Here is an 8,428-nt window from a genome sequence, read left to right on the forward strand (position 1 = left end):
GTCCAAAATTTAGATGCAAATCGGCGATCGTAATATCTTTTCGCAGGATTACCTAAAACAAAAAAACCAAAGAGAGAGGTTTTTAAAGATAATATTTACAATTCGCCGGTGAACCAATAATATTTTTAAAACGCCGAAAATTAACAAAATGGCGAACTAAAAAAAGAAAGTGCAATTTTTACCTTGAAAAATTCATTTATTTTGCTTAAAAAATATTGTTTAAAGAATTTCTTTTTATCGGAGTGGTTCATCTACAAATGACACATGTTAGCTGTTTATATACATAAGGGCAAGTTGATTGGTTGAATAGTTTTAGAATAATCACGACTGCCAACTCCGAAAACGTGATGTTGAGAAAAACGCAATAATAGTTTTCGATTTAGAAAGATGATAGAAAAAACTAAGTTTTTAAAATCTTATCTAAATTTTTCATTAATCCGCTATTCCAAGACCATATGACAAGTTTTTAGTTCTTCATACATCTCATTTTGGTCGATTAATTTTTGAGCCAATCGAGTATCTTTAGCGCTACTTAGGCTGCGACATTCTTGTCGTTTCGTATGGCCAGCGTCGATGCTATCAGCGAACGTTTTGCATGTCGGTCCAATTTTGATATCTAAAGTTTACATAATCTTCAGAACTGCATAGTAGCCCTCATTGAAGATGCCTGCAGCAATAAAAGCGGCGACCTCAACTATTTAACTATTTTTACAGTTATTCCTCCGAGCAAGTATAAGATTACTCACCCAAACGCTTCAGAAATTCTGCTGTTTATTGTCATTGAGCCTGCTAAGCGAAGGGTATCGGCACAAAAGACTTTAGTGCGGCCGCACGGGGCGCCTCGCTGCGCGCGGTGCCGCGCGTCCGTATACCTGCGTGCAAAATGTGCCTCAAAAGTCAAATAACACCTCGATACGCAACTAAGGCTCTAGGAGTACATTCTACAGACCGAAAACTAGCGATTTAGCGAAAAGAAAAATCGGTTTTCCCGACCTTCTATATTAGGATCTTCCCTTAAGTCGTACGGAAATATAACCCAAGTTACGATATATTTTTATTACTATATATTTGTTTAAATATATTACACATGACTAATCTCTATACGATATAATCTTTTGTAATTACTTGAATACTTCGTTGTTATTTGATTCATATTACAATATCAGTTCAGCTTTATAAAAAGATGTTGTAAAAAGGAATGTAATTTTAACATATAATTTTTACTACAGTATTATTTTATGCACAAAATGATCTAACATTGATATGTTTCTAACCTTTTTCAGGGTAAGCGTTACTCGCATACAAAATTTTCTGGGATCTAATGTGAGACAAATATTCTTCTCGTTTCTTTGCTCGTTCGTCCCATTTTCTTTTTCCTTTTCTAAAGAATACCGTCAACTTATTGTTGTATATACCTTTAAAGAAAAGTACACAGTTATAATAAAGATATTGAATTTATTCGTGCTTCTAATACATACTCGTATCACGCGCGAATTACGCGAAATCTTAACTCAAAGGCGTTCTGGCATTCGGTGCGTCTCCGTATCTCGCTCGACCTCTACCGATGGGCGTCTAAATTATATTACCGTTATGCTATCTATTGATTTTTTTGTGTTTACTATCTCGAACTGCTCGTCTATTCATTCGGCTCTTTGTGTGTGCGCATAAGGCAAATAAATAAAAGAAGGAAAGTCATATCTACAGGGACTCGCTCCCATGTTATCTACATGTACATCTTAAACATTCTCTTATACTAATTTAAGTTTTACTTTCATTTTTTAAAATATAATTATGGTTTTCCATTGTGAAATCGATTAAGATTTGAATCGAAAGTGTAATTTTCAAAAATGTAATTCGAAAGTCCAAACACGTCTCATTTTCTCTATCAAATGTTTTCCCAAAGATTTTTTATGTTCATTTTATGTTTATGTTGAATAAAATATTTAAAACACTTTGAGTATTTATATACACGTTACAAGTATAAATATTTATAAACGTAAATGCACAAATGGTGTTTCAAGTATTTTCCTCAAGCTATTCTGAAGTAAATTACAAATGTTTTTTTTCAGTGTAAAATAATACATATATTATATTTTTACTTCAAGTGTCAAACTTCACCGACGCGTTAAATAGAAAAAGCTCTATGAAAGCGTTCAACAGAGCAAATAGAATCTGCTTGTGTTTCCTTCTTAGAATCGCAACTTCATTTATAAAGAACATCGAAATAGATCCCAGTTAAACCACAGAAAATCTTCTGTGTAGAAACAAATTCCGTCAGTCTATCTATTTCGATTTCTATACTAATAACCTTTAGACAATAGATACAGAATTTCCGTCACATTGGAAATTCCTATTACCTGTTGCCAACCAATCACAGCGTTCGGATTGTTGGATTAAATTCATAAATTGTAGTGTACAATGATAGGTTAGCTATTTGCATTGCATAGAGAAATAACATATTTTCGTCATCCATAGCTAATGACGAAGAACATCAATGAAAATATTATTATACTAATAAAACAATATCCTAAAAAACTTACCTTTTTAAAAAAAGGTAGAAAAATGGCGCCAAGTACACGCGCTGGAAGAAAATGTTTATTAGTTAAATATAAAAAGTTAAAACTTTAATGAAGAATATATTACAAAATATCATATAGTACAAAAATCTGTTTGAATCAATTTTTTCCTAAAAATAGTCGTGATATCAAAATGTTACACCAAAATAAAAGTAAAAATTTATACATCATTTATATCATATTTGACATTCAAAATGTTATATCTAATAAAATATTGACTTAAACAAAAATATGACATTCAATAAAATACAAAAAAAATATTACATCCAATAAAATATAAATTTGTATATCAAAAAACTTATCGCTGCTAAACCGAATAATAATTCATTAAATTGATTCTTTCTTTTGGCATCTTAAGATATTATTCGGTCTAGCAACGCCAAGTTTTTTCATATATACATTTATATTTTATTGGATCTAATATTTTTTTTGTATTTTATTGAATGTCAGATTTTTGTTTAAGTCAATATTTTATTCAAAATATATATTATTATTTTTATCAAGTTTGAAATTGCTTAGTTTCCGAAAAAAAAATTTGCGAAAATAGCTTATTTTTCTGGCCTACAGACAGGATTGCCTCCTTAATCGGCATTTCTGCTAAGGAGAAAAGAGGAAAGCGCGATACATGGCTATTAAAGCGAGCGAGACACCTATAGAGAGAGAGCGCAGGGTTTCTATAGCTGTCTCACTCATATTGCCTGCATTCAAATGTAGAGTGGGTGAGACAGCTATTGGGGACACCATTAAACGTACCATGTCTGGTAATGCTTTCTGTCTCGATCGTGCGACGTACGATAAGGATGCAACATCGGAACGTCTCCCACCACTTCTCCTTCTTCGCTTCTTTCGCGCTGTACAGTACGCCCATATGCGTATGCGTATATGCCTGTCATCGCTTTCGATTGTTTTACAGAAGTATACGACATCGCCGAAGGACACCATACCTGCCTCTGAGTGCACACATTTTTCGCGCGTTATCGACTGCAAGTGTACATACTTTTCGTGCATTATCGACAACAAGTGCTACTAGTACGATTTTGGGTTGGAAATTGGAAAAGAACAACTCCGACAACAACGTTCCTTAATTATACAAATTTTATATTTTTGACTATGCATCGTAACATCTGTGATCCTAGGATACATAAAGCAAAAATAAAAATACTTTCATTATATAATTCGATCCTAAGCTATCGATTAAGCTTAATATGAAATTAATTCATTCAACCGTTATTGAGATCCGATGTCGGCGATACTTCCCAACTAGATGCGTATAAATACACGGTCCGTCTCGCCGTTGCTGCGCATGAACTTGGCGCGAAACACGACCATGTCTCTTGATCCTTATATATATTTCTTACGTATTACCGATTTACAATAATTTATATAAGAATTGAATTTCCAATTGATATCGCAATAAGGTACATTTTTTGGAAATATAATTATATTAGGTTGATACGTGTTTCGTATATCGTGCCCAAAGCTTTATACTTTCGAGTTCAGTAAAGATTCTTGCACAATGCCAGACATGTATGGATGCATGCAATGTTAATATTAGGGGTGCAACGATAAGTCGATAATATTGAAATATCGATATATGGAGAGACTAATATTGAATATTTATCAATACTCTTTTGTCTCCGATAAAATCGACATATCGATATGAATTTTACTGATTTTCGTATTTTTCAGTTACAACTCTGGGGACCTATTACGGTTCTACAACCGAGATGAAAATTATAAAAGTGAGTGAATTCACTAGAATATATAATATGTAATTGCTCGATATCTAGTAAATTCGCTCACTTTTATGATTTCCACTTCAATCGTTGAACCGTAATAGATTTCCTGCTCCATGTATGTGGCGATCTCTGGCAAAAATGACTGCGGTTCATTATATATTTTCTAATAAGAATACGACAATAAATTATATGAAGATAAAAATTTTTAAAAGCTTTTCAAATTTTGCGTGCATGCCCTTTATATGTATACCACTATATGAATACATTTTTTTATATAAATATCGATATGAATATCGATATTTTTCAGAATTATCGATATCATCGTTATCGATGGTTCTGAATGACGATAATATTGTTATAATATTTTGAGAAATCGTTGCATCCCTAGCCCTACGATGTATGATTTTTGATATGTTGGAATTCCTGGGTTCCTATTCCTTATTTTTATTCCCTGTTATCTAGCATTGTGTAATGGCCTTAATTATGGCTGCGTTGCGATATTCACTGCCAGTACTGAAAATCTATACAATATACGTGACATAAACTATATATTTTCAGTACTGGCAATGAATATATGGACTGTGTTAAGATATTTACTACCAGCACTGAAAATTTATAGTATACGTGACACAAACTGTATACTTTCAGTACTGGCAGTGAATATCAGAACCTATCCAGTTCCTATCATCGGTCGTGTACGTCGGTGTTCGGGCTCGCTCGGCCCTTTTGTCGCTACGAACCTCGCGCGAGAGCTTGCGCCCTTCGTTACTCATTTTCCGTCGAGACACGCACCAGACAATAATGAATCGAAAGCCAAAATTCTCGGTGTTTCGTTGAATTCGGAGATTCAAGAAAGTTGAAATTAAGAGGAATCATCATTCTTCGACCGACCGACCGGAGCTACGACGTGATCACGCTGGCAGCATACTCGTGGTAGGCGCAAGCCTCATTAACAATTGGGCCTTCGAATCGGATATATTAGGTTGTTCGGAAAGTTCGTTTCAAATTTTTGAAATAAATTAAGAGCGCAATATTTTACACAAAGAGGAACTTTATTGAAGCAAATATGTACCGTTTTGTGCAACGACCTTGGCCCATCTGTCAGGAAGCTGCATGATGCCTTTGTTCCAAAATAAAGGTTTCTTATTGGCGAAGAATTTATCAAGATGACTTTTGAGGACTTTCAAAGACTCGAATTTTTTGTCCCGAAGAAAATTTTTTAAAGAAAGAAATAGATAGTCAGATGGGGCAAGGTCGGGAGAATATGGAGGATGAGGAAGAACGTCCCATTCAAAGTCTAACAGCTTCCTACGGATAGACATTGCGACGTGAGGTCTGGCGTTATCATGATGGAAAACAATTCCACGCCTGTTGGCCAATTCAGGGCGCTTCCGTGCGATGGCAGTCTTCAGTTCGTCCAGTTGAAGGCTGTACTTCGCCGCGTTGATGGTTTCGTTTGGTTGAAGAAGCTCATAATATACCACGCCCTTAAAATCCCATCAGGTACTCAGAAGAACCTTTTTCGCGTGATGCCCCGGCTTGGCCACTGTTTGCGTAGACGCGTCTCTGGTTCCCCACAATCTCTTGCGGCTAACATAATTGTATAGGATCCAACTTTCATCGCCTGTTATGATCCTCTTCAAGAACGGTTCTTTTTGGTACCGTTGAAGCAGCATATCGCAGACGTTCACACGTTCCAGCAACTGCCGTTCATTCATTTCGTGTGGCACCCACACATCCAGTCGACTTGAGAATCCTAGCTTCTTCAGATGGTCATGCACGGTGGAAACAGACTTGTGCAGAGTGTCCGCGAGTTCTCTAACTGTCACTCGAGGATTTTCGTGCACGAGATCCATAAGAAGCGTTTCATCAACCTCCTGAGGCCGGCCTGAGCGAGTTTGATCTTCCATGTTGAAATCGCCAGCTTCGAATCTTCGATACCATTTTCGAACTGTCTGGTGAGTGACGCAGGCATCTGCATATACTGAGAACATCTCATTCAGGGTCTGCGAAGCCGTGAAGCCACGTTTAAAGCAATATAGCATCACATGACGAAAATGGACTTTTTGGTTCTCCATTTTTCAAACTGATTTCTGACGAAATAGTTGCACTTAGGAAGATCTGCGAAGTTTCCTTAGCGGGTTCATAGATCCGGGAATGTTTGTTGACAAACATAAAATCGTTTAGAGCGCCCTCGTTCTTACTGATTACATAGAAATGTGGAGCGCGCGAAATTTGAAACGAACTTTCCGAACAACCTAATAACAATATCCGCCCTCACGAGTGAATCTGACGCTCTGGACGAGACAGTGACCTAAGGAGATCGGCTACTACTAATCGATTGCCAAGCAATTTGGAGGTTAGGACAACGGAACTCCCGTTCGGGAGGTCACAAGGATGACTACCGCACTTAGGGTGTTCGTCAGGCCGCACGAGCAAGCTTCGCCCCACATGGAAACCATCTGGAAAACGGCTACGACGCCAGGGATCTACGAGTAATCAGACGACTTCTGTGGTGCACGTGGACAGCGAGGAGATTTCGCCACGTCTCATCCACGCATTCGCACACGCGATCCGCACAACCCGAGGTAAGGGTAACTGTTTCAACTGTACTGCCGACCAGATTCTTCTAGTGTCTAAATTGTATTTTCGACTCCTGCGTATTTATTATGGCTATTAACGAAAATACTATTATGTTAAAACACCGGCGCGCTATTATTCTGAAATCTTGTACACGTATGCGAAATTATGTCAACTCAGTCGATTGCATCACGTCGACCTTAGCGGCTCAGCTTGAAGAGCGTAGAGTGATATTATAAAGTTACTGGTACAGAATACAATGTCGTGCAAATGAAATTAGAGTTAGCCGACGCACAGTGGATTAAAATCAAAATGAGCTGGCCAAAATTCCTAACTTGTTAAAAAATGTGTATTTAATAATCATATTCACGATTTAACATCTATAGAGGTGTATAGATTTTATTTTTCGTGATAAAATGTTTAAAATATTTAATATGAATGAGGATTAAGTATAAATTTATTTATATCTTCCCATTAGCGTCACTCAGGACTAACGACATGGACGTTGGAAGAAATGTAGTCGCAGTTTTTTTTGTTTTTTCATACTTCTTTTCATTTTTTGTATTTTTTTATATTATTTTATTTTTGTATTTTTTGTATTTTTTATATTTTTTATTTTTTTATACTTTTTCTTTGTTTTTGTATTCCTTTCATTTTTTTATTTCAAGTTAAAACAATTTTCAGTTATTATTCTCATCAAACTTATCTTCTATATTAATAGTCTCAGATTGCTTTAATAAATTTAAAACTTCTGCAGAAATAATTTGGCTTTTTTGGGAGAAATTCGTCTTAAAGATGTAATGTGAGGATCAAAGGAAACAAGCAATCTTTGGAACAAATCCTCATTTATTGCAACTCTTGAACATTTTCTTGTATGGTGCTGTCTAAAATATCGGCAGTTTTTCTTCCTTGCTTCTTGGGCTTCTTCAAAAAGAAGTTCAAATGGAAGAATGGCAGTCGATATTATTATTTCACCATGGTCTAATAATTTATGTTGAGTTGGTGACATTGGATACCAACTGTAAACTTTCCTGTACAAATTCGCAGTTTATTTGCAATATTCGCCAAATTTAGTACAATCGATTTCATGACCAGAGAAGATGGCTTTTAATAAAGTGGAAAGTCGAATAATAAAGCCTTCGTCAATACCAGTAATTTGACTGGATACTGCTGGATTTTCGAAGAACCTACGCGCAGTATTGCCATCATTCGTGTTTCTTGTTCCTTGCTTTGGGATATCTATGATTAATCCCAGTCGCTTTTCGAGTTGACCTTGAATAATTTTTTTTCGTTTTTCAAATTCTATTTTATCAGTGCTACGGATGCACCATTTTTTGAGCGTCATTCTGTAAGCAAGGGACAGGAATATTTCAAAACATCTTATTAAACAATGGAGCGAAGAAATTCCAAATAATAAAACATGTTCATCTATGTGACGATTAGATAAATCAAGCTGTTTTCGATCCTTGTTGCTTTGCAAATATAATACGTCATACTGGAATTGTCTGTTAATGCGTTCCATACCTTTCCGTC

Source organism: Harpegnathos saltator, unplaced genomic scaffold (assembly GCF_003227715.2).
Source record: "Harpegnathos saltator strain DR-91 unplaced genomic scaffold, Hsal_v8.6 scaffold636, whole genome shotgun sequence".
Taxonomy (NCBI): domain Eukaryota; kingdom Metazoa; phylum Arthropoda; class Insecta; order Hymenoptera; family Formicidae; genus Harpegnathos; species Harpegnathos saltator.